The 26,904-nt window shown below is 41.9% G+C and overlaps 1 protein-coding gene and 1 pseudogene across 4 annotated transcripts in view; both read right to left on the minus strand.

The window, feature by feature from the left end:
* Window positions 1-22,551, minus strand: part of ANKRD6 (ankyrin repeat domain 6) — a 182,362-nt gene extending 159,811 nt beyond the window's left edge. For all 4 annotated transcript variants that reach the window (XM_070376600.1, XM_005889286.2, XM_070376601.1 and 1 more), the window contains exon 1: window positions 22,346-22,551. The gene's annotated coding sequence lies outside the window, so the exon portion shown is untranslated. The remainder of the gene's footprint in view (window positions 1-22,345) is intronic.
* Window positions 22,552-26,401: 3,850 nt separating this feature from the next.
* LOC138989146 (large ribosomal subunit protein eL21-like) lies at window positions 26,402-26,904 on the minus strand (annotated as a pseudogene).

A 26,904-nucleotide genomic window follows, 5' to 3' on the forward strand; every position in this document is an offset into this window, starting at 1 on the left:
CACCAACATGCCATCCCCAACATGCCAGCCAAGTGAGCGAGCATCTTATTTTTTTTTTTAGAAGTTTTTATTTATTTTTTTTATTTTTTTTTTTTTTTTTAAATTTCAGGTATACACGTGCTCCCCATCCTGAACCCTCCTCCCTCCCCCTCCCCATACCATCCCCTGGGCCGTCCCAGCGCACCAACCCCAAGCATCCAGCATCGTGCACTGAACCTGAGCGAGCATCTTAAAGTAGATCCTCCTTGCCCCAAATTCTCAGATGACGATAGCCCCAGCTACATCTGTCTGCAGTCTTACTGAGAGACCAGAGTCAGAACTTCTCGGCTGAGTCACTCTCTAATTCCTGACTGACAGACTTTGAGAGACAATCAATAATTATTGCTGTTTTAAGCTGCCAGATTTTAGGGTGATTTGTTATAGAGCCTTAGTAACTAGAACGTAACCTAGGCCTAATCTTCAGTGCTGTCCTTCATGAGTGATCTTGACTCTTGATGAAAAATGTATGTGATTATGGTTCATGATTTATGTAACCAGCAGTCAAGAAGCCCATAAGATAAGTAGTAAAGATTCTGATAGATAGCAGTAAAGAAAAGAAAGGAGTAGCATATGTGATGGGCTGAATTGTGTTCCCCACAAAATTCACATGAAGCTCTAACTCCCCATACTAAGGAGGTGGCTGCAATTGGAGACACGGCCTTTAACAAGGTAATTAACTTAAAACAAGGCCATGGAGGCAGGCCCTAATAGGACACCATTAGGTAGGACACCAACAGGACTGGTGTCCTTATAAGAAGACAAACACCAGGAGTTCACATGGACAGAAAAAAAAAATATGTGAAGACACAGCAAGAAGGCAGCCATCTGCAAGCCAAGGAGAGAGGCCTCAGGGGACACCAGATCTGCAAACACCTTGATCTGAGACATCCAGCCTCTAGAACTGTGAGAAAAGAAATTTCTGTTGTTTAAGCTACTCAGCCTTTGGTTGTTATGGCAGCCCTGACAAACTAATACAGAGGGGAAACTGACAGTGTTCGTCGCTCAGCCACGTCTGACTCTTTTGCAACCCCCTGGACTATAGCCCACCAGGTTCCTCTGTCCATGGAATTCTCCAGGCAAGAATACTGAGTGGGTTGCCATTCCCTTCTCCAGGGATCTTCCAGACCCAGGGATCGAACCTAGGTCTCCCACATTGTGGGCAGTCTTTACCGTCTGAACCAACAGGGAAGGCCCCCAGAGGAGAAACCCATGGATTAAAAAGAAAAAAAGACTTAGAGAACATAACAAAAGCATTTTAAGGAACAATACTAAATCACAGTACCTAAAGATGTACACTTGGATAACAGAGGTACAAAAAAACACAAGGAAGTGATTACTATAACAAATAATCCAGGCAGCCTACACTTTACACGTGTAGGCTGCCTATACATTCTAACATTCACTATTTCAGGCCCCACAGATTAAATTATACCAGTCCTCTAACAACACAGTTCCAATCTCACTTACCACCATATATTAACTTTGAGAAACTGCATGAGGTACCAATTTCACTAACAGCTCTCCGGTCTACAAATCACTATGTAATTAACAGAAGTGCATCACAATTAGTGACCAACCGCATCACATCTTTCCAAGTCTGCCTGATTGGTCACTGGTCATTTGTTACTCAGTTCACACAGACAACAAACCATGTAACGGTGTTGTCTCCTTGTCTCCCAGTGAAAACTCCACCTAATAGCTTACCAAAATGAACTATTAAAAGAGGGAATCAGCCAACAAAGAAGAAAGTGAAGCCAAGAAATGAAAAGTGGTAACATCGGAAGTGAAATTTGAATGGAATAGGACAGAGTCACAAAATAAATGGCTGACCAGGGTAAGTTGACACAGCTACCACCTGAAGACTCCAGGTGTGAAGCCAGAGGAACTGGCTTCTGATCACCATAAATTAAGCAAGTGTGGAGATGAAAGGATGAAGAAATGACGGTGCAAAAACTTCGCATGAACGGAACTCCTGCAAACACTTCACGACACTGAAAGCGCAAACGATAAAATATTAGAAACTGATCCAAACTTCGACAGGAGCATGAAAGTTAACCAAGGCATAGAAAAGATGCTTGTTGTAGATGCAAACTAATATACAGAGGATGGATAAACAAGATCCTACTGCAGAGCACAGGGAACTATGTTCAATATCCTGTGATAAGCCATAATGGGAAAGAGTATGAAAAAGAATGTATACACATATATACACGTGTATATAGGGCTTCCCCGGAGAAGGCAATGGCACCCCACTCCAGCACTCTTGCCTGGAAAATCCCATGGACTGAGGAGCCTGGTAGGCTGCAGTCCATGGGGTCGCTAAGAGTCGGACACGACTGAGCGACTTCACTTTCACTTTTCACTTTCATGCATTGGAGAAGGAAATTGCAACCCACTCCAGTGCTCTTGCCTGGAGAATCCCAGGGAAGACGGAGCCTAGTGGGCTGCCGTCTATGGGGTCGCACAGAGTCAGACACGACTGAAGTGACTTAGCAGCAGCAGCGGCAGCATTGGGCTTCCCGGTAGCTCAGACAGTAAAGAATCTGCCTGCAACGCAGGAGGCCTGGGTTTGATCCCTGGGTTGGAAAGATCCCCTGGAGAAGGGAATGGCTACCCACTCCAGTATTCTTGCCTGGAGAATCCCATGGACAGAGGAGTCTGTATATGTTTACATGTATAACTGAGTTCCTTTGCTGTCAGAGAAATTAACACAACATTGTAAATAAACTATACATCAATAAAAAAATGCTGAAAAGTTGCCTGTTCTGTACCATAAGTTATAGTATGGGAAAAGGCAAACCAAACTACTTTTGATAAGATTTTACAAAGAAAATAAAAGTCTAATATTCGATGTTGCTAATGTTTTAAATTACAGTGTACCAAATTTTGGTATTTTTAAATTTCCCTATACAATTGTAACAGACAGTAAAATAGTTTTTAATGTTTTGGCCAAACATTTAAAGGTCCTACTAAAATAGAAATTTTCCCCACTGATTATTAAGATAGCCTATCAGGGTTTCCTTAGTGGCTCAGATGGTAAAGAATCTGCCTACAATGGAGGAAACCCAGCTTTGATCCCTGGGTTAGGAAGATCCCCTGGAGAAGGAAATGGCAACCCACTCCAGTATTCTTGCCTGGAGAATCCCATGGACAGAGGAGCGTGGAGGGCTATAGTCCATGGGATTGCAAAGAGTCAGACACGACTGAACAAATAACACTAGGGATCAGGGTTTCAGCATGCTCTATTTCCTTTATAGCACCACAGCTCAGGCAAGGGTGTCCTGTAGTTAATTTGGAGGGAGAGAGGGAGTTATGATTGAGATGCAGCCCAAGGAGGGGCTTCTGGGGTGAATGGCAAAGTTTGATTTCCTGACTAGAGTGGCTGTTATAAAGGTATTTGGCTGATAATAATTTATTAAGGTGAAAAATGTTTTTGTGACTCAAACCCATAGGGGCAGGGGACTAGTGAATGAGGACCCATCTGAAGCACTGGGCCATTGGTCACCTTTCTAAAAGAAAAGAAAAGAAAAGCCACAGAAGTAAGAAGGTGACTTGGCAGAAGGCACAAAGGCTTTGGTCAGACGTGAAACTGGAACCTAAGCGTCCTGGCAGCCAGGTCGCACCCTTCTCTTTAAAGCCTGCCAGTCTCCCACGAAGCAGACTTCTCCTGAAGTGCATCTGTACTGTCCATTCCCAGGAGAGGTCATTCAGCCAGGTATGAATGTGGAGGCCTGGGGCTTTAAGATACATTACCTAATGCTAATCAGAAAGAAAAAGACAAATACGTAAGAAGGCGGAAAGTCATTGACCTTAAAATTTTTCTTCCTGAATTATTGTTTAGGTGGAGATTAGGCTTTGCAGAGATCAGTAAAACAGTTTGGCCTCCCTAAACCTAGGGCAACAATACACTCAAACTTAATGAGTGCCATTTATTCTGTAGGGCTGAGACAGTGCTGCTGTGGATTTATGGTGCCTGGTTGTTGCTTAGTCACTAAGTCGTATCCGACTCTTTTGCAACCCCATGAACCATAGCCCACCAGGCTCCTGTATCCATAGGATTTCTCAGGCAAGAATACTGGAGTGGGTTACCATTTCCTTCTCTAGGGGATCTTCCCAACCCAAGGATTGAACCTGTGTCTCCTGCATTGGCAGGCAGGTTCTTTACCAATAAGCCACCAGGGAAGCCCATGGTATCTGGTTAGGTTATAATCAATACTTGGCCATTCCTTTCATTTTTTTTTAATTAAACAAAAATTTTTATTTTATATTGGAGTATAGTTGATTAACAATGATGTGTTAGTTACAGGTGTAGAGCACATTCAGTTATACCTGTACAAGCATCCATTCTTTTTCATCTTTCCTTTTAGATTGATTACTATAACACAGAATTTTTCCCCTCATTTAAATACCCTAACAGGCCCTGACATTTCTTTTTTCATGCAAAATCCATCATGGCTTTTATCGGCTTACTGATTTGGGGAATATGTTTTCTCTCCACTGTATGCACAACTTTTATTTGTGCATAACAAAAAGTATGCCTTATATAACTGAGATATCAACCTCCATCCAGTTTAGCTGGCTAGTAAATTCAGAGCAAATACTCCAAGTCTCTTAAGATTTACCTGCTTACCCTCAAAGTTAATGTCTCTGACATTAAGGGAATTCCAAAGGCAGGGGGAGAGAGAGGCGTAATAAGAAAGTGCACAGACATCCTGGGGCAAAATCTGGTAAAGTATTTCATGTTCTATTTTTAGATGCACAAAAGCATGGTCACTTTTAACACAGCCAGTCAGTTATAACCACAGTGTTAGTGTTTATGAGTCATTAAATACCAAGGGAAGAATTTAAATTTATGAATTCTGGATTTAAAAAGACAGAAATGCACTAAGCATCAAGACAGTTAGCTTTTGGTATATCAGAATAATCAATTTTTAAAGACGGAAGCCTTATTTTTTTTTTCAAAATGGCCTTTTCTCAAGAGCTTAGTAATAGGAAGGAAAGAAATTCTGGTATGGAGAGAGAAATTAAACCTGTTGCATATTTTGTAGGGAAGAAAAGGAATGATCTAACATTATCATTTTAATAAAAATAGAAGGTGGCTATTTACTTAGCAACCTTTTGAGAATCTTATTCCTCTATGGTATTCCTACGTTCTAGGCTCCCTTAAAGAGGGTATATTTTGAATGATTAGTAATTCTGATCATATAGTAAATATCCCAAGTCTAAGGGAACTCATTATTGAAAGGAACCTTTGATAATCTTACACAGGATTCTTTAAATCCTTATTAGCATATGTTTTTGAGCAAAGTTTCCCAAGATTTCTCCCAACAGGAAGGTATCTAATTAGCTGCAAGTCCCTCATTGGATGATAAAGTGTTTACTTTTCTTATATTTCAAAGTACAAAATACCCTGGCTTACATCCAATCAACCATCCAGGATTTATTTCAGCAGGGAGCAAAGATGAAAAATGTTTCAAGGCACCTGACCCTCAGTTTTAAAACTGCTTTTGAATAGCAACACAGCTCCACTCATATTAAATATTGATAGTGCGAGGTTCTTTGATTCCTCAAGTTTTTATTTTTCTGGTTTTTGTTTTTGGAGGTTTTTTTGAGGGGGGGTCCTCACTTTTTCCCATATGGTATAAAAACCCAACAGGTACCAGGGGATTTTGCTATTATTCATGACTGGCTTTACAGCTCTTTACTGTACTAAGTTTTTGAACAGCAAATGGAGGAAAACAAAGGCTTCAGTGAGCAAGCCGTTCATTAAGTATCAGGTAACCTAGGACAATACATTCTGGAGATTAAGGAAATTATAAATAATTAAATAAGCATCCGTTCCTAAAGCACCTATAAAACACCTGCACTTAGGTTCTTCCTCTCATGCTAACTTCTTCTGCTACTTTTATTTTGATTTTAAAAAGAGCTAACCCAGGGATTTAATGCTAATTTTAGCCTTAATTTGTTCCCTTTTAGCATCAAGAGGCATACGGAGCTCCAATGTAAACCAGTCACTTTTTCTGAAGCCCCAGTGCCAACGTCCCTATCATTATTTCTATTTGGAAGCAAGGCACCAGATGGCTGTATAGGTGCGGTCAGGCAGTGAATGATTTGATTTCTATGATAAGCCCACGGCCGGGTCTCTCTGCACGTGTTCAGAATGCTGATGACTAATGCCACTGGGCATTCCCCTCTCGGTTCCAAGCTCTCCTATCTAGCAGGCAAGGCTTCAGTTCTGGGGTAAGTCAAGAAGCATATTTGGAGCTACCAGAGAAACTATTTTTAGGGACCCAAAGACAAGTTGCCACAAGGGTCTGAGTTACTTAAGGTCCTCCATCAAAATCTGGGGTGCTTGTTACGCATGCATCTCCCTGGATCTGCTGAATCAGGACCCCGAAGAATCAGGGTGGACATCATTGAACTGTAATAGAGTTCCCAGATGATTCTTACGCATGGTGAGCTGAAAACGGACTGATCTAAAGACTGGAAGACAGACTAGCAGATTGGTAACTAGAAGATCAATTGAGTCACTTACGTGAGATCACTTAAAATCTACTTGAGATTCCGGATAGGTAGGTTTTATTATCCCCACTATGATGGTAAACTGTGGGCCAGAGATTAAGTAAATCCTAACTAGGATTCCCTTCTCCAGGGGATCTTCCCAACCCAGGGATTGAACCCAGGTCTCCTGCATTGCAGGAAGATTCTTCACAGTCTGAGCCACCAGGAAAGCCCATAGAAGCAGAGTCACCTCAAACCAAGTTATACTGATTTTTAAAGTATTTTATTTTTACTTATTTATTTGGCTGCTTGGGTCTTAGTTGTGGCATGCACGATCTTCTAGCTATCTTTAGTGGTGACATAGGAAATCTTAATAGAAGCATGTGGGATCTATTTCCCCGACCAAGGATGGAACCAAGTCCCCACGCATTGGGAGTTCAAGGTCTTAGCCAGTGGACCACCAAGGAAGTCCCCCAAATTATACTAATTTAAGTCTAGTGAAAGGGTTAGCAAACTTATTGTAAAGGGATAGTAAATAAATACATTACATGTTGTGGGTCATGCGGTCTCTACGACAATTACTCAACTCTGCCAGTATAGTGTGAAGCAGCCACAGACGGGATGGAAATCAAGGGATATGGCTATGTTCTAAAAAATTTTACAAAACAGGGAGTAGGCTAGACTTGGCCCATGGCTATAGTTTGCTGACCTTTGGTCTGCTGCTGCTACTGCTAAGTCGCTTCAGTCATGTCCGACTCTGTGTGACCCCATAGACGGCAGCCCACCAGGCTCCTCCATCCCTGGGATTCTCCAGGTAAGAACACTGGAGTGGGCTGCCATTTCCTTCACCAATGCATGAAAGTGAAAAGTGAAAGTGAAGTCGCTCAGTCGTGTCCGACTCTTAGCAACCCCATGGATTGCAGCCTAACAGGCTCCTCCGTCCATGGGATTTTCCAAGCAAGAGTACTGGAGTGGGGTGCCATTGCTTTCTCCATCCTTTGGTTTAGTACATCTTTAATTCCAACATGGCACCATAAAATATAATTTTTTTAAAATTAGGTTGATATTAATTCCTCATTTAAATGCTTTCTTCTCTGCAATCACCCTCTATTTTTTCAGTCTTTTAACTTTATTGAGGCTTTCAATGGCTAAGTCAAAAATCTCTTTGGGTAAATGCCACATTATATTTGAAAATATGTGGGTTATTTTCAAATATCTCTTGATACTGATTTCTAACACAATTTCACAGTGCTAAGAGAACAGACTCTGTATGATTTCAATACCTTTAGACCATGAAATTTTTGCACCTTGTTTTATGCCCTGGATATGTTCCAGTGTCTCCTGGTTTATAGTCTATGGGAACTTGAATAGAATTTGTATCCTACTGTTGTGTAAAAATTATATAAATCTTAATTATGTTGAATTGGTTTGTGGTGCTTCTAGGTCTACTATATCCTTCTACTTTTCTGTCTATTCATCCTACTAATTTTTGAGAGTTTGATATTGAAACTCCAACTAAAAATCTTTATCTACTTAAAAAATAATTGTAATATATAGTGGAACTATATGTTACTTTGTTCTGTATTTTCCAAGTCGCCCATAAATGTATTATCATACTTTCATAATTTAATTCTTTTAGTTTTATTTATGTATTTAATTGCACTGGGTCTTAGTTTTGTCATGTGGGATCTAGTTCCCTGAGCAGGCGTTGAATCCCAGCCCCCTGCATTGGGAGAGTGGAGTCTGAGCCTCTGGACCACCAAGGAAGTCCCATACTTTCATAATTTAAAAAAGAAAATTATGCAAAAAAATTAGGACCTAAAAGGTGGTAAATATTACTTATTGGCACCGCTTCCTTAAGTAAAACAGCCTAATCTCAACTACAAACAGATAAATGAAACGTTACTACAGGCAGACCTCAAAGACGCTGTGGATTTGGTTCCAGACCACTCAATAAACTAAATACTGCAATAAAGCAAGTCACAACAGTCTTTTGGCTTCTTAGTATACATAAAAGTTATGTTTATACTACTCTGTAGTCTATTTAGTGTGCTATAGCATTAGGCAATGGCAACCCACTCCAGTACTCTTGCCTGGAGAATCCCAGGGACAGAGGAGCCTAGTGGGCTGCCGTCTATGGGATCACACAGAGTTGGACACGACTGAAGCAACTTAGCAGCAGCAGCAGCAGCATTACGACTTAAAAATATACATATGTTAATTTTAAGTATTTTATTTATTTAAAAAGTTTAAAATATTTTATTGCCAAAAAATGCTTATCATCATCTGAGTCTTCAATGAGTCATGATCTTTTTGCAATAGTAACATCAAAGACCACTGACCACACATCATCATAATAATGAAAAAATTTGAAATATTGTAAGAATTACCAACATGTGACACAGAGACACAAAGTGAGCAAATGCCACTGGAAAAATGGTGTCAATGAACTTGCTCAATACAGGGTTGCCACACACCTTCAATTTGTAAAAAAAAATGCAGTATATGTGAAGCACAATAAAGCAAAGAGCAATGAAACAAGATATGCCCATATGCCCGTATAGTTGGTGTAACTACTAAGTTGTGGACCACTTTCTCTATGACTCCAAGTAGGTACTGGGATCTTTCACATGATATTTTATTAATCCCTCAATATGCTCCATTTCTAGCTGTCAGATGCTGGATATAGTCAAATGGCACCCTCCAAGGCACAAAATAGTTTCAAGTAAATAAATACAGCCAAATCTTACAACTTTAGTTTCCATTATATTGTCACGCTGCTTATTTACATCAAGCCAAATGCCAGGCTGGATGAATCACAGGCTGGAATCAAGACTGCTGGGAGAAATATCAACAACCTCAGATATGCAAATGATACCACTCTCATGGCAGAAAGTGAAGAGGAACTAAAGAGACTCTTAATGAGGGTGAAAGAGGAGAGTGAAAAAGCTGCTTAAAACTCAACATTCAAAAAACTAAGATCATGGCATCTGGTCCCATCACTTCATGGCAAATAGAAGGGGGAAACGTGGAAGCAGGGACAGATTTTATTTTCTTGGGCTTCAAAATCACTGCGGACAGTAACTACAGTCATGAAATTAAAAGACACTTGCTCCTTGGAAGGAAAGCTATGACAAACTTAGCGTATTAAAAAGCAAAGACATCACTTTGCTGACAAAGGTCTGTATAATCAAAACTATGTTTTTTCCACTTACTACTAGTCATGTATGGATGTGAGAGTTGGGCCATAAACAAAGCTGAGTGCTGAAGAATTGATGCTTTCAAACTGTGGTGCTGGAGAAGACTCTTGAGAGTCCCTTAGACTGGAAGATCAAACCAATTAATCCTAAAGAAAATCAACCCTGAATATTCATTGGAAGGACTGATCCTTTGGCTACCTGATGCGAAGAGCTGACTCACTGGAAAAGACCCTGATGCTGGGAAAGACTGAAGGCAAGAGGATGAGATGAACTCAACCAACTCAGTGGAGATGAATTTGAGCAAACTCCAGGGTACAGTGGAGGACAGAGAAGCCTGGTGTGCAGTCCAGGGGGTTCCAAAGAATCAGACATGACTTAGTGACTAAACAACAACAACAAAGAGCAAATAAGTAAAAGCTGCACTTAATTTACGACTGTGTAATATATCACATGGTGAAGACTGCTTTTTTTTGAAGAGGAAAATTTTCATACTTGCCTATTGCCAGCAGCTGGAAGTAAATTATTACAAGAAAATTCGTGAACCCAATGAGACATGCATATTCTTGTTCTTGGCTAATCTTCCTCTGTTCCATCTTTCTCAAATGTGCAATTCTCTAGGGAGTTGGATGACTCTGAATAAATAAAATACACTTCATTCCCTAATAAATGTATGAAACTAAATGGTTTAATCCTATTTCTATTTACTCAAGAATTATGACAAAATTGTTTCCTGTAGGAAGGTCTTACCCACACCTTACACTACAAAAACATAACGCTTTATATATAGCTGTTTGGAAAGTGAGAAATAAATCATATGAAGCAGTTACACTGAACTGACCAGTTAAAGACTAGCATGTTAATATAAAAGATGGCTACTTAGCCATCAACGAGCTCTGTTCCCCTTTTAAAGTATATCACTATTGCTCAGAAGCAGCTGTCACCAAGGCACATATATTTCCCAGCCTCCATAAATTGAGGTGGGGATTTGAGCTGGTTCTGGCCAATGGAATGTGAGTAGAAGTAATGTTTTTACTTGCTGGTGGAGGGAGTTATTCTGGTATGACTTTCCCACCCTCTCTTCACCCCTGTAGTGAACTGGAAATCACCTTGTTCATAACGGTATAACAAGATGGAAGGACGCTTTATCTGCGAATCACTTGAAGAAGAGCTAACCAGGAGAGCTGCCAAACCAGGAATAACCTATTTGGACTTCAGGTTAGATGGAAGTAAACTTTTACTGGCTTAAGCCACTGAGATTTGGAAACATTTGTTACAGGAGTTAGCCTACTCTAACAGAATATACTTGAGTTGAATAAATGAGTCAAGTCACGATTTATTGAAGGATTTCTAAGATGAATGCAAAGATTAGAGAATCACATGTATAAGAAAAACTTGCAAGTTACAGTTTTTCCCATTTGTGCAATCCATTTATATGAGTTAAAAACCAGTCTGAATGACTGGGGAGTTCTCTTTATTAAATAAATTCTGATACCTAACATCTTTTATAACAATTCAGTTCAGTTCAGTTCAGTGGCTCAGTCGTGTTGCGACCCCATGAATCGCAGCACGCCAGGATTGCAACAGTTCACCTAAATCACTCGATACTCCACAAGGTAGAATGTATTGTATGATACGTTTATAATACATTTGTAACACAAAGTGTAGTGTAAACCAGAAAACAATCTGAAAATTAAATTTGCATGCCCCAGGGCAGAATCTACTGAACATCAGTCATTCAGAACCACTTCCTGAGTTTTCCATAGCTGTGTACCTCAAGTATTATTTTCTTCCTATTTTTCCAGCATCACTGACTCAATGGACATGAGTTTGAGCAAATTCTGGGAGACAGTGAAGGACAGCAAAGCCTGCTGCTGCTGCTAAGTCACTTCAGTTGTGTCCGACTCTGTGCGACCCCATAGACGGCAGCCCACCAGGCTCCTCTGGTGCGCTGTAATTCATGAGGTCGCAGAGAGTCGGACATGACTTAGCAACTGAACAATGACAATTTCTCCAGAGAGTCTGAGTCCCACTCAGTCCCACTCAGTTCCACTTCTGCCCACTGGAGACTTGAAGATGGTTTACTCTGGGGCCACTTGAGGATCCTGGAGTTTGTAGGACACAGGAGAGAATGGCTGGAGACTCAGGGAAAAGAACTATTTAGGCTTCTCCCAGGTTTGAACAGAAAGAAAGCCTCTGGAGCCTGGTAAGGGGAAAGATAACACCAGAAAACTGAAAGGGGCTAAGACACCCAAGTGAAAAAGCTTGTTATAGGGTGGGAAGAGCTCTATAAATTATATTTAAATTATATTTTCTTGTAGTGCTTACTATTTTGGGGTTAGGGAATCATTTGAGAATATAACGAAAGTTATGGAATGTTTCCCCTTTCATATATACAAATGAGCATTAAGTACTCACACCTAAATTCTGGAAGCTGTCAGAGCCTTTGCAGTCCATCGGTCCTGAACTTCAGGTTAAGAATCCCTAGTTTGTTGTTGTTGTTTAGTCTCTAAGTCATGTTCAACTCTTTGTAGCCTCTGGACTCTTACCTGCCAGGCCCCTCTCTCCATGGAATTCTCCAGGCAACTGGAATGAGTTGCCATTTCCTTCTCCAGGGAATCTTCCCGACCCAGGGATTGAACCCTGGTCTCCTGTATTGGCAAGTAGATACTTTACTGCTGAGCCATCAGGGAAGCCCAGGAATCCCTATTATAGTGGGAGATTTAAAAGCTTCTCCTCAGGTTGATACAGCAATCTACTAATAAATAATGCAGACTCTTCGCTATGCAAGAGAGAACACAGCTATTACTTCATCTCTTCTCCTATGACTGGGGATAAGGAGGAGGAAGTAAAGAGAGGTAATGTCACTCTCTGGGTTTCCTGGCCATCCTACACTGTCCCTAACCTCTATGCTTTGGTGTGGTACAGCAGTGGGGCACCATCAATGGGATATTTGTTTCTTATTTTCTTTTTTAAACTTTATTTTGAGAGAATTCTCTGGTGGTCCAAGGTTAGGACTCTGTGTTTCCACAGCAACAGGCACCGGTTCCACCCCTGGTCAGGGAACTAAGATCCTGCATGCTGGGTGGCATAGCCAAAAAAAAGAAAATAGAAGAAAAAACCTTATTTTGAAACAATATTACTTTCTCACATAAGTTGCAAAAAAAAATAGTACATGAACCTCAAAGACATGACAGTAAGTAAAATAAGCCACACACAAAAGAAAAAACACTGTATGATTCTACTTATATAATGCATCTAGAGCAGTCAAATTGACAGAGAAAGAAAGTAGAACAGTGGTTACCAGGTGTCTGGGGGAGATGAGATTGGGGAGTTATTGTTAAGTGGGTACCCGGTTTCAGTTCAGGATGATGAAAGTCTCTAGAGACTGATAGTGGTGATGGTTACACAACACTGAGAATGAAACTGATGCCACTGAACTGCGTATTTAAAATACTATTGAAATGGTGAGTTTCATGTCATGTACATCACCATAAAAAATAGTACAGAGAGTGCCCATGTACCCTATCTCCCAACAGTAATGTCTTACATAGTGAAGTCGCTCAGTCGTGTCTGACTCTTCGAAACTCTGTGGACTGTAAGCCCGCCACACTCCGTCCATGGGATTTTCCAGGCAAGAATACTAGAGTGGGTTGCCATTTCCTTCTCCAACGGTCTTACATAACCAGAGTACAATTATCAAAACAAGGAAATGGGCATTGGTATAATACCATTAACTACAGAACTTACTTGGATTTCACTTTTCCCACGAGCTCAGGGTATGTGTGTGTGTGTGCATGTGTGTGTGTGGTTCTGTGAATGTTATCACATTCACAGATTCATGTAACTATCACCATAGTCAGAGTACAAAACTGTATCAAACCTCCACTTTACAGATTAGGAAACCGAGGCAGTTTGACAGTTAAGTAAACTGTCAAAAATTTTACAACCAATAGGTGCCAGAACCAGGCATCTTACCCAGTAAGATCAGCTCTGAAGTGCATGCCTCTTAATCAAAGGTTAACCAAAACTGTAAACATAGGGCATAACTAGGATACTCAAATGCATCCATATATGTGGATTCAAGAAGTCTGCTCTGTGGTACTTGAATATTTTAGACTATCTATGGCATAATACAAAATAGTACACAATGCATTTCAGCATTGTACCTAAACTGGGTCAAATCCTGAATTTCATGCTGGGACTCACTGTTCACTTGGTATTTTCTAGCTAAAAAGTAACTTTAAAGACTGGCATGAGACATGTTATCCTGACAAAGAAAGAGAAAAAATTTAGCTTTGTGAAAAATCTGAACTGAAATTTTCCAAGTCAAATTGTTCATGATTTGGTTTATTTTTATCCTCAATAATAAATTCAAATCACTACCATTTAACCATGATAAAATAGGCCCATCTCATGTTATTACATTTTTACCTCCTATTAAGCAAATATTTTAGTTACTAAAATATCTAATAGTTCCACTATGGGAACAGAGTTTTTTTTTTAATACATATGATTAACACTGAATTTTCTTGTATGATTTTACAGCTTTTTATGAATACCTGATATATTTATTTTTATGATCATAAACTGAATATATGTTCATTTTAAGAAGTCTAAAATTCCTGTAAAGATGCAAAGGGGGTAAAAACCCAATACTTCCCAAACTTGTCACCTGGAGGCAATTTCCCTGTATATCAGATTTCTGTGGGACTTGCCCAGAGTTAGAATAAAACGCTGACATTTTTAAAAACTGAAAACTCTAATTTACAGTAATAAGAGTATAAATTTTCTGACCTTGGAATCAGGTTTTAACATAGAATGGTATTTTGGATTTATATTCCCGAGTGTTCATACAGGCATGAACAGTCTGAAAGGACTTAACACAGTAAGCGACTGGAGCTCATAATAAAAGGGAGTCCTCAGGTTACATCAAGTTAACAATCTCATTAGTTCTCTCTGGTCCACAGATCATCAGGTTGACTCCACAGCATCTACCTTCAGAAGTGTGGAAGAAAAAGAATGTTGATTTTACCCTGTGAATATGGATAATTTCACAGAACCATACATTTTTTAAAGCAATATTTTGGTCTAGTCCCCTCAGGGAAGAGAAAACTGAGGCTCTCAGAAACTGTCTAGAGCTCCAGAGTGAGCTGGCAGCCTGGACCACACCATGTTCCCTGATGTCCTTCCATCCTCCCCAAGGCCCCGGACATGCCTCTCCACCCAACTCAACAAGATGATAGAGAGCAGGATTCCTAGAGTTGATGTGGAAAACCAAGAGAGAACTAAGTTCTATTTTCACCTCTTATCTACCTAATATCTGTAAGGAAAATTGACCTTATTCTTTTGTATTTATTCCTTTTATAAACATTACTCAAAGCATATGTCCTTTACCAAAAATCAACAACAAAAAAACCTTGCTGATTCTTGTTTAGTTATTAATACTAGTTTACTTTGGACTACTTTTCCATTTTTGGTTGCTATTTGCTGGTATCTCCATTAAATTCAATTTTTTAATATAAATTTATGTATTTTAATGTTTTTTACTATCATGGACAGAAATATTTCCCATAATCTCCATTCCTGAACTGAAAACAACAAATCACTGAAATTAAGTCCATTTAGCTATCAATAAACTCCCAAATTTAAATTAAATCTTTTCATCCTTACATATGCATTCCTAATTGTATATGAAGATATTAAGATTTCCCAGATGGTCAACAGACACATGAAAAGATGCTGAACATTGTAATCATCAGGGAAATGCAAATCCAAACCACAATGAGATATCATCTCATGCCTGTAAGAATGGCGATCATCAAAAAGAACACAAATAACAAACGTTGGCAAGGATGTAGAGGAAAGGGAACCCTTGTACACTGGGTTATAAATTGGTACAGGAATATAAATTGGTACAGTCAGTATGGAAAACAGTATGGAGGTTTCCCAAAAAGCTAACAATAGAACTATGATGTGACTCGGCAATTCTACTCCTGGGTATTTATCTGAAAGACACAAAAAACTAATTCAAAAAGACACACATGTAGCAGCTTTATTTACAACTGCTGTCAAGATACAGAAGCAACCTAAGTGTCCATAAACAGATGAATGGACAAAGAAGATGTGCAACACACATACACACATATACACAATGGCATATTATTTGGTCATAAGAAAGATGGAATTTTGCCATTTGCAGCAACATGGATGAACATGGAGGACGTTATGCTAAGTGAAATAAGTCAAGTAGAGAAAGACAAATACTGAATGATAATCTCTTAGATGTGGAATCTAAAAAATACAACAAACTAGTGACTGAAACAAACAAAAAAGAAGCAGACTCACAGATACAGAGAACAAACTAGTGGCTACCAGTGGGGACAGGCAAGTGGGGAAGGGAGGGGCAGTACAGAGGTAGGGGACAGAGGTACAAACTATGAGGTAAAACATAAGCTCCGAGAATGTATTATATAACAGGGGAAATATGGCCAACATAATAACTATATAATAATTAAAATAACTGTAATGGATTGAGCTTCCCTGGTAGCTCAGTCAGTAAAGAATCTGCCTGCAGTGCAGGAGACCCGGGTTGATTGCTGAGTCGGGGAGAGCACCTGGAGAAGGAAATGGCAACCCACTCCAGTATTGTTGCTTGGAAAATCCCATGGACAGAGGAGCCTGGTGGGCTACAGTCCATGGGGTTGCAAGAGCTGGACATGACTTAGCAACTAAATCACCATCACCATGAATGGATAACAACCTTTTAAAAAAAGTAAAGCATTTCATAAAGTACTTTGTGGTGAATATCAGATTCTAACAGTTAAACTGATGCTCAAACTTTCTGACTCTCAATTTTCTTTTTTTTTTTTTTAATAATTTTATTTATTTTTGTTTGTGAAGATCTTCGTTGCTGCCTGTTGCTTTCCCTAGTTGTGGCACACGAGCTTAGTTGCTCCTTGGCTCAATTTTCTTTTAAATAAGAGTTGCAGACAAAAGGAAGAAAGCAATTCATTCGAATCCACATTTCAATATCTACAATGTAGTTTTCTACTTTACACCCTAAAGCCATAAGACACTGAGTATTATCTATAAAAATCATGAATCACTATGTTGTATACCTGAAACTAATATAACATTGTTAAGTCAGCCATAAACATTTTTTTAAAAAGATGTTCAGTATTAAATATAATCCGCCTAACCAAGGTAAGACATGAAATTGTTATTTTTTTAAAAAGGGAGCAATATGTTAAAGAAAAATAATGCTGATAATCTATAGATAGGCATGAAATGGAAAAACAGAACAATCAGTTCAGAAGAATCAAACAGTTTCCCACACACACAAATATACCCAAATTTTATAGAGGGGGAAAAAACCCTCAACATGATAAACCAAAACAAACAGAAAAAAAAAATTTAAGGTCAATTTGGAAGTATCACCTATGCTTCTGTACAGGCTTCCCAATGATAAATGACTGAAGAATGCAACAATAATAATCTACAACTACGCTAAGGAAACATCACTATGATGAATGTATTTTTGAGCATATTCTTCAAAGTTGTTAAAATATCACCCGGTCCTAGCTTAGACTGGGAGAAGGCAATGGCACCCCACTCCAGTACTCTTGCCTGGAAAATCCCATGGACCGAGGAGCCTGGTAGGGTGCAGTCCATGGGGTCGCTACGGGTCGGACACGACTGAGTGACTTCACTTTCACTTTTCACTTTCAAGCATTGGAGGAGGAAATGGCAACCCACTCCAGTATTCTTGCCTGGAGAATCCCAGGGACGGGGGAGCATGGTGGACCACCGTCTATGGGGTCGCACAGAGTCCGACACGACTGAAGTGACTTAGCAGCAGTAGCTTAGACTTGGGATCTGGACAAGGAAAGGACAAGGGAAGAAAGTTCTGTTTCTTAAAAGGAACTATGACAGCCATCTGTGATATCATTATCCAAGTCAGCCTTTCCTTGGAAGAGTATCTCTTTTTGATAGGCATTATCATGGGATGCTCTGCAATTTAATAAAAACCATATCATCTGGGCTTCCCTGGTGGCTCAGTGGTAAAGAATCCGCCTGCTAATGAAGGAGACACGGGTTTGAATCCGTAATCCAGGAAGATCCCACCTGCCACAGAGCAACTAATCCGGTGTGCCAGAACTATTGAACCTGTGCTCTAGAGCCCGAGAGCCGCAATATGGAGCCCAAATGCTGTAACTAACTACTGAAGCCAAGAGCCCTAGAGCCCGTGCTCAGAAACAAGAAAAGCCGCTGCAGTAAGGAAGCTGTGCACCGCAACTAGAGAGTAGCCCAGCTTGCCACAAGAAAAGCCCTGTGAGCAGCAAGGAAGACCCAGCACAGCCAAAAATAAACAAACACAATGAAAATATATATATACATCATCTGAAAAGATTATCTGCCTCTCTGTGCTAAAAGTATACACAGAAATTAAATCCTAATTGAAACATTTCCCAGCCTATCACCTATGTTCAAACTTCCCAAGACATAAGACAATCACACCCCCTTTGCTGCTAAGTCGCTTCAGTCGTGTCCGACTGTGCAACCCCATAGACGGAAGCCCACCATGCTCCCCGTCCCTGGGATTCTCCAGGCAAGAACACTGGAGTGGGTTGCCATTTCCTGCTCCAATGCATGAAAGTGAAAAGTGAAAGTGAAGCCGCTCAGTCATGTCCGACTCTTAGCGACCCCATGGACTGCAGCCTACCAGGCTCCTCCATCAGTGCACTAATACAGGCTCAGTCCAAACCAGGGCTCATGGTGGTCACTGAAAATGAGTATTCCAAAGATGGTCTAAATAAAATCAAAGATCATCACAATAGTAAACCAGAATTTTCTGTTTGAAAAAACAATAAATCATCCTATAATGTAAACTAGTTACTTCATAGTTTATTTGCTAACAGAGATTTCGAGCACCCACTGTTCTTAAATATGAGCAATGACTTATACCCATCACTGGACACTGATTTGGTACTATTTATAACAACAACCAGGCTTCCCAGGTGGCACTAGTGATAAAGAACTCGCCTTCCAATGCAGGAGACATAAGAGACGTGGGTTCCCTGGGTCGGAAAGATCCCCTGGGGGAGGACATGGTAACCCACTCCAGTATTCTTGCCTGGAGAATCACATGGACAGAGGAGCCTCGTGGTCTACAATCCATAGGGTCGCAAGAGTCAGACACCCCTGAAGCAACTTAGCACTCACATACATAATAACAACCATTAAAACAGCTATTATTTCTTGAGACTCCATTGTATTCCAGGTCTTTAAAAGGTGGTTTTATGTATATTATCTAGTTTAACTCTCTCAAAGAGTATTATGAGCCAACTCTATTTCATATAGGAGAAAACCAAGATGCAGCCCACTGCACACAGAAGCTATCATGTGTGCTAGGTCGCTCTTCTGATTCTCCAGCCAAGAATACTGGATTAGGTCACCATGCCCTCCTCTAGGGGACCTTCCTGACCCAGGGATCGAACCCAAGTCTGTCGGCATCTCCTACAGTGCAGGCAGATTCTTTACCCACTGAGCCACCTGGGAAACCCACACAGAAGCTTAACCTGGGGCTTTTTCAGGCAGACACCTTCCTTAGTTAACTGGTCTCTCCTGGGAAGCAGGTTTTATCTTAGACCAACAATTCCTCAACTGTTCACCAAGGCACTGGGAGTGCTGTAGCAAATTCACAGGGACAACTCAGGATTTCTGAAAATTTCAAGGGAAACAGCGTACTCAACACGCTGGACGTTGCACCTACAGGCTGGTGGAGTTCACAGTTTCCAAATCAGATCCTATCACATTCCCACCAATGACACTGTATCTCTGCAAAGCATGGGTTTTCAGTGGTTGCTGTGATAAAAAGCGAGTGCTGCAGAAAAATTAATGTGGGACGGGAAATGAGAGTGGGATCCAATCAGATCCCTCGAGCACACACACACACACATCCCATTTGAAACTGGTTGTTTAAGAATGATATGAATTTTTTTCTCTTAGTTTATGTGTGTCATTTTCCTTCAAACAGCTTCTATGTTGTTAGGATGTAAATACGTATTACGTTATTTCAACCTAACTACTTACTAGCTACCAAAAACTAGGGGCACTGTGAAAAAATTACTGAGATACAAAAGGCACCATAAACCAAGTTTAGGAATCTCTGATTACCCAATAAGTGACTGAATGTGTACGATTCACGGAGGAGAGCTGTTAGTCAACCCAAAGAAATAACTTAAAAGTCCCGAACACAAACATCACAACCAGAAAAAGAAGAATTTAGGTTAAAACCGTTTTTAAAGGTCACTCTCAGTTGGCTTAATCCTTCAAATCCCAATACAATGTCCTCTGGTTAATTGGTATTTTTTTTAAAGACTTCTAAAACACATGCATGCAAATTACTGTTTTTCCAATTCTTAGAGACTCAAGCAAAGCTTTCAAAATTATAGCCTCCAAGCTATGTTTGAAGAGACTGGGCCTCCCCTATACAGACAGAACACACCCGCGGAGCCTTGCCAACAAAACCGGGGGCTGCTCACCCCAGCACTTTGATACTTTCAGCTTTTTTGTGGTTTGCATCTTACTCTCAATATCCTGCTTTTAAGTTCTACAGGCTCCAGGTTCCCGTGAAAATGGTTATTTAGAAACTTGCCTTCCACAGAGTTTCTCATATCAGATACTCAGTGTGAAAAGCAATGGGGAAATAAACACAAAAGCCAGACTAGTGGTTCCTCTGGGAGATAAAAGAGAAGTGGAATGCCATGGGGAGGAGTGCTTAGGGCTGCAAGTTTCTAAGGATGCTCTGGTTCTTCAGCTACCTGGGTGTGTCTTCTGTTCTTATTTTTTAATTTGTACTTCTCCGTTTGTTGCTTTCTGAATGCACGCTATAGTTCAGAGTGGCGGCCCCAGAATTTCAGCATGTGCGTGCCCTGGGAGCTGGATGTGTGCCTTGTCTCTAAGCAGAGTTGTCTCTAAGCAAACTGTCTGCTTTTACTTGGATTATGTACTTATCTGGAGGGGCTCTGGAGAGGCTCATGGGTCTGAGTGAGAAGCGAAGGTTAATTTTTGGTGCCACCACTGAACCAGGAGTTAACAAACTGGCATTTTGTTATCACCTTTGGTTTATATCTCCCAATGTGCCATCAGTTGTTTTCCTGGGCTCTTATTCCTTTCCACCTTCTTCCTCTCTCCCCTCCTCATTTATGATCTAGAGTGCAGAAAACTCTTCTAATTAGGATCTTTAATTTTTTTAAAAATTCTTCATTTACAATATATTAAGCAGCTGCTAAGGATGATGGAAGATAAACAAGTGTAGTCAGAAGGTAGGACACCAGGAGAACCAAGGCTGCTATTGCTATTTTAAGGATGGGACCCCCTTCCCCCAGAGACCAGCAGTACACTGTGGGACCACCATGGACCCAGGTGTGTTTGTATTCATTGCCCAAGTTCTTCCCACTAACACTGGCCTAGTAGATGTTACCTAAACGTGAAATGACTATCTTCATCCACAGGCTCACAGAAAGGATGCCCAACGTTCAAGAGCTCTATGCCAAGCTTTTCACTTACATTTAATTTCTACAACAGTACTACCAGGTTATGTACAAATACACCCAGTTTACCCGAGGCTTAAAAAAGTGAATTTTCCAAAGTCACACAACCTAACAAGACGCATCAAGACTTAGTCTCATAACCCCAAAGGGAACTTCTTCCACGACCGCTTGCACCATCTCACCACGCTTTAGGGAAAACATGCTTGACCTGCTTTAGGAAATTGAAGCTCCTCTCTGGTAACAAGCAATAGACGCCACTTCCCCTCCCCCTCCTCAAATCTACCGGAAGCACCACACCGAAATTTCCAAGACAAGTGTCGGTGAACTGATGTCTCAATTCAGACCAAACAACGTGCTCGCTTCCTCGAGCTCTGGGACATGCCACTTGCTAACTCCTTACAGAGCTTAATGCCAGAACGGAGCTCCCCCGGGCAGAATAGTCCCCACGGTCCGACGCCTGCGCCCCTTTGCGGTCCTCGAAGGGGTGAGGGAAGGGACCAGGCTGCAGGCACGTCCCAGCCAAGTCCAGTCACTCCGAAGCCGACCGCAGGCCCGGGGACGGCGGGGGCCGCTGGCGACCAGAGGAGACCCTCCTTTTACGCCCCAAGACTAGCGGGTCTCCGCGTCCGGAATACCTGGGGACCCCTGTTCCCCTCAAACACACACCCCGACCACCACCACCACTTTCTACAAACTCTTTCAGCTCACTGGAGCAAGAGGAAGGGGACGTGCAAAGGCAAGAAAGTTCTCTGCCCCCTCCCCCAAGTTCTATATTCTAGGGAAGCAAATGAAGGAAAGCGACAAGGGAGGTGCCCAGGGGAGGACTCCCCCCCTCCCAACCTCAGGCGACGGCTTCCCGGGAGGCCGCAAGAAAGGCGGCATCGCGCTGGGTCTGGGACTCTCCCCCAAACAGACAGCAATCTGGGGGAGCCCCCATCCGCGACATCGTCCTCCCCGGATCAGAGCCCCCCACACACACACCGGGAGGAGGGGGCGCCAGCCCCTGGAGAAAGAGAGGTCTGGAAAGGACCCGGCGAGGTCACACAGTACCTTTCTCTCCGCGCCGCAGGGTCCGATGCTGACGACAGGGTGGGAGGCGAGGGGATTCGGTGGGCACGGGTTTTCGCTGGCTCCGGCGGCCCCTGGGCCTCGGCGCCGCCCAGCGCCGCCGCCTCCTGCCGACGCTCGCCGGGCTGCGCTCGCCGCTCCGCAGGTTACCTGTGGCCGAGCCGCCTCGCCCGCCGCCCGCTCGGCCCTCCGCCCCGCCCGCCCGCGCTCGGAGGCTGGGGCCGCAGCGCCCCGCAGCGGCCGGTTCGGGCGCGGCGGCGGCCCGGGGCGAGGTGGGGCCCCCCAGCCCTCCCGCTGGCCTCGCTCTGCAGCCAGCTCCCTGCCCGGCCGCCGCGCCTTCGGCGCCTGCCGAGAGGCCTCCTTATCAAGAGGGAGAGGAGCCAGGGCATGCAATTGGGTGAGGTTTTCGGAGCACAGGTTGCCAGGTTTGTTAGGAGGGAGAGGGAATTCGGGAGGAGAAACCATCCTTCAACCTGTGGCCAAGTGTGTATTTCAATGTATTCGTAGTTCACTTAGCTGAGATGTCTCAACGGAAGCTAGACAACAATGATGAAAGATCCAGATTCATTAGAAAGCTGAAGAGAAGAAAGGAAGCCTTTATTCCAAACAGCTTGTCGGTTAGTAGCTTCTCGGAAGCATCTTTTAATGAAATAGGAAGCATTGAACGGTCCAGCCTCCTATATTCAAATCACGCTTTACACACTAACTCGGTCTGTTTTTTGTCTATTTTTCAGTTACTTCTTCCGTGTCTAGAAGAGTTCCCTGAACACAGCGAGCGCTCAATAAATTATTGCTGAATGAATCTATGAATGAGTAGGAAGGATCTCATTCAACCTTTTGAAGAAGCATGACAGGTATCTACTCTCTGAACACAGGGAGATGGAGAGGGAGGTGAAACCCCAGAATGGAGTTTCCGGCTTACCTGAGCTTAATTTTAACCGGATTCTTTTTCGTATTCCCTCTGAAATAGACCTGGGGAAAAGAAACGTGATGATCTCCTATGTTTTCTTAAGATATGTGTCTCCCTCTCTCCTTCAGGAAACATCAATCAGAATGAATCTAAGCAGTACTGCACACCAGGGAAGAGTAAGTGACTGATTTTCTTCCAACTTCTGAACTTCCCCAATCCCAAAGTCATAACTAGAATTTTACTCGGCAAGATGTGAAATCTCTCTTCTGAAGTCCTTTGGCCTTCTTCAGATTTGTCCCCATCCCTGTCATTCCCCATCACGAGCTATTAGAAGAATACATTTCTTTTCCTTGCCCATCAGCTCTGAATTTCTCTCCAGGTAGGTCACCAGTGAGGGCTAGGTGATCCCCCAAGGTCAAAGTACCCGTTACCTTTCAGTGTGACTGTTTCTTTCTTACACTTTTCCAGATTAAAGGCTTTTCCAAGCTAGTCCATTGAATAAACATCCAGAGATACAGAGTGCTCCATTCCTCCAGGAGGCTTTTATGAGATCACCACAGAGTGGAGATGAGATGGAGTTTGAAGTTGCATTCGTGGGCAGTCAGAGCAATCACACATTAATCTTGCTGAAAGGAACAGAATCCAGTCTGTAAGACATTCGAATGCTCCTGGGAGCTGACTGGTCTGCAGTTCTTCCCAGACCTTCAGTTCAATTCAGTTCAGTCGCTCAGTCGTGTCTGACTCTTTTCGATCCCATGAATCGCAGCACGCCAGGCCTCCCTGTCCATCACCAACTCCTGGAGTTCACCTAATTAATGGGAATTCCTGGCAGAGGGGCCTCATGAGAGCCAAAGCAGACAGTGGGTGAGCTGTTTGGAGATCATGCTTGCTTATTTCCAAGTGGACACACGGTCTTTGGGCATCTCATGAAAGGAGAATCCTAAAGCTCCCTGTGTGTGAGGAAGGCTGGCAGCCTACAACTTTGTTCTGCCCCTCTGTCCAGTTCCATCACAGCCAACCTCACACATCCACCTCACTACCTTCTCCTGCTTCCTGAGGAAAAATTTGGCTCTACCAATGATAGCTTTCACTACTTTGTTAGAGTATTGTTCTTGTTCAGTTGCTAAGTCATGTACCACTCTTTGCAAACTCATGGACTGCTGCACGCCAGGCTTCCCTGTTCTCCACTATCTCCTGGAGTTTGCTGTAGTTCAAATCTATTGAGTGAGTGATGCCATCTAACCAACTGCTGCTGCTGCTGCTGCTAAGTCGCTTCAGTCGTGTCTGACTCTGTGCGACCCCAGAGACGGCAGCCCCCCAGGCTCCCCCGTCGCTGGGATTCTCCAGGCAAGAACACTGGAGTGGGTTGCCATTTCCTTCTCCAGTGCATGAAAGTGAAAAGTGAAAGTGAAGTCACTCAGTCGTGTCTGACTCTTGGCCACCCCATGGACTGCAGCCTACCAGGCTCCTCCACCCATGGGATTTTCCAGGCAAGAGTACTGGAGTAGGGTGCCATTGCCATCTAACCAACTAATTGGCTCCTATTACCAGCAACATTTCTTTAACGAGCTGACCACACTAGATTTCTTTTGTATCACTAGCTGCAATTGGTCCTTCAGACCACCATTCTGCCTTCCATTCCTGAAACTGCCCTTGCTAAGCCTTCCCACTCAAGAAAATTCATACATGCCCCCTCTACAATCATACCCTCTTTGTCTTCCAAAGGAAACGGCCATCCATAATTCTGTGTTAATAATTCTCTTACCACAAATATATGTAGCCCTAAATACTACACTGTTCAGTTTTGCCTGTTTTTGAACTTTTTTCTAAGTGGAATCATTCTTCACCATTCTAGTTCAGCTTGCTTTTTTTCACTTAGCATTCTGTTTCTGAGATTCAACTATTCAGTTCCTCTGTTATGTGGTATTTCATTGAGAGAAGATATCATAGTTTCTTTGCCCAGGTTACTTTCAGACAGTGTGTTGGGCATTGTCCCAGTTTTTGCTTTTGCACAGTGTTGCTATGAACATTCCTAAATATTTCTTCTGAGGTATGTGTGCAAGAGTTTTTAAGATACATATTTGGAAGTGGAATGGTTGGGTCTTAAGGTACGAGTATGTTCAAATTTACAGACTAGGTAATGCCAATGGTTTTCTGAATCAGTTGTACCAATTTTAATTCCTGCAGTGATGTATGAAAGTCCCCTGGCTCTACATCTCTGCCAGTGCTTGTTTTTCCTGTGGGTGTGAAATGATTTCTTATTGTGATTTGTATTTCAAATACAGATTTGTATCAAATACTGTGATTTGCATTTCTCCAATTATAGGTATAATTGTTCATCTTTAATGTTTGCTAACTCTTCTTGTTTTCTCTTTTGTTAATTTCTCATGTCTTTTGCCCTAATTTATGGGTTTTGAGAAATCCTTCTTGGCTCCAAGGATATAAAAACATTTTCCCATATTTTCTTCTGAAAGTTATAAAGTTTTGCTTTTCACATTCCATCTGAAATTCAATTTCTCCTCTCATTCGCAGTGCCAGAACTATCTTATAATGGTTTCCAAATATCTATGGGTCAGTTTTAGGTGCTCTGTTTTGTTACATTTTCCTATCCCTATGCTGGTCACATCCACCCTGAAAAACCTATGTGTTTTTTGAATTGGAATATAATTGCTTTACAGTGTTGTGTTACTTTCTGCTGTACAACGAAGTGAATTAGCTCTGTGTACACATATATGCCCTCCCTCTCGAGCCTCCCTCCCACCCCTCTAGGTCATCACAGAGCCCTGAGCTGAGCGTCTTGTGTTATGCAGCAGCTCCCCACTATCGATCTGTTTTATGCAGGGTAGTGAGTATATGTCAGTGCCACTCTCCTAGCTCGTCCCACCCTCCCCTTCCCCACCTGTGTTGCTATGTCTGTGTTTCTATTCATGCTCTGCAAGTAGGTTCATGTGAACCATTTTTCTAGATTTCATATATATGTGTTAATATACGATATCTGCTTTTGTGACTCACTTCACTCTGCTAATGACAGACTCTAGGTCTATCCATATCTCTACAAATGACCCAATTTCATTCCTTTCTTTGGCTGAGTAATATTCTGTTGTATCTATGTACCACATCTTCTTTATTCATCTTATGTTTGCAAATAGACCCTGAGTTTTGAATTCATAGCAAATGGGTTCCAGCAGCTCAGGTTCCTTTCCATTGCTTCCCACAAAGTATGCCTCTCTGGGTGGAGCAGGCTGAAATTTCAGTGGAACCTAAATACCCTTTTCTCTGGCTTCCTTCTTTTTCTGATCATTTTCCTTCACATACTTCAAGAAGCTATCTCAACTCATGGGTTGCATAATATGTTCAATACATACATTAATTCTGTCGGCAAGAATCTTGCCATTAACCTGTTTATTTACAATAATGCCAACAGCATGCTGGGTAACACTCAGCATGACTGTTCCAGTCTTGCCATTGGGAACCTTTGTGGGGCATTCCCTTTTTGAACAAGGTTCATTCCCTTGATGTCTACAACATCACCTTTCTTGTAGATTCACATGGATGTGGCCAGAGGAATGACTTCCGTCTTCTAAAAGGTATACAAAAAGATGCCTTGTCTCTTTCCCTTTGGATTGCTCAT

This window comes from Bos mutus, chromosome 9 (assembly GCF_027580195.1).
Source record: "Bos mutus isolate GX-2022 chromosome 9, NWIPB_WYAK_1.1, whole genome shotgun sequence".
Taxonomy (NCBI): domain Eukaryota; kingdom Metazoa; phylum Chordata; class Mammalia; order Artiodactyla; family Bovidae; genus Bos; species Bos mutus.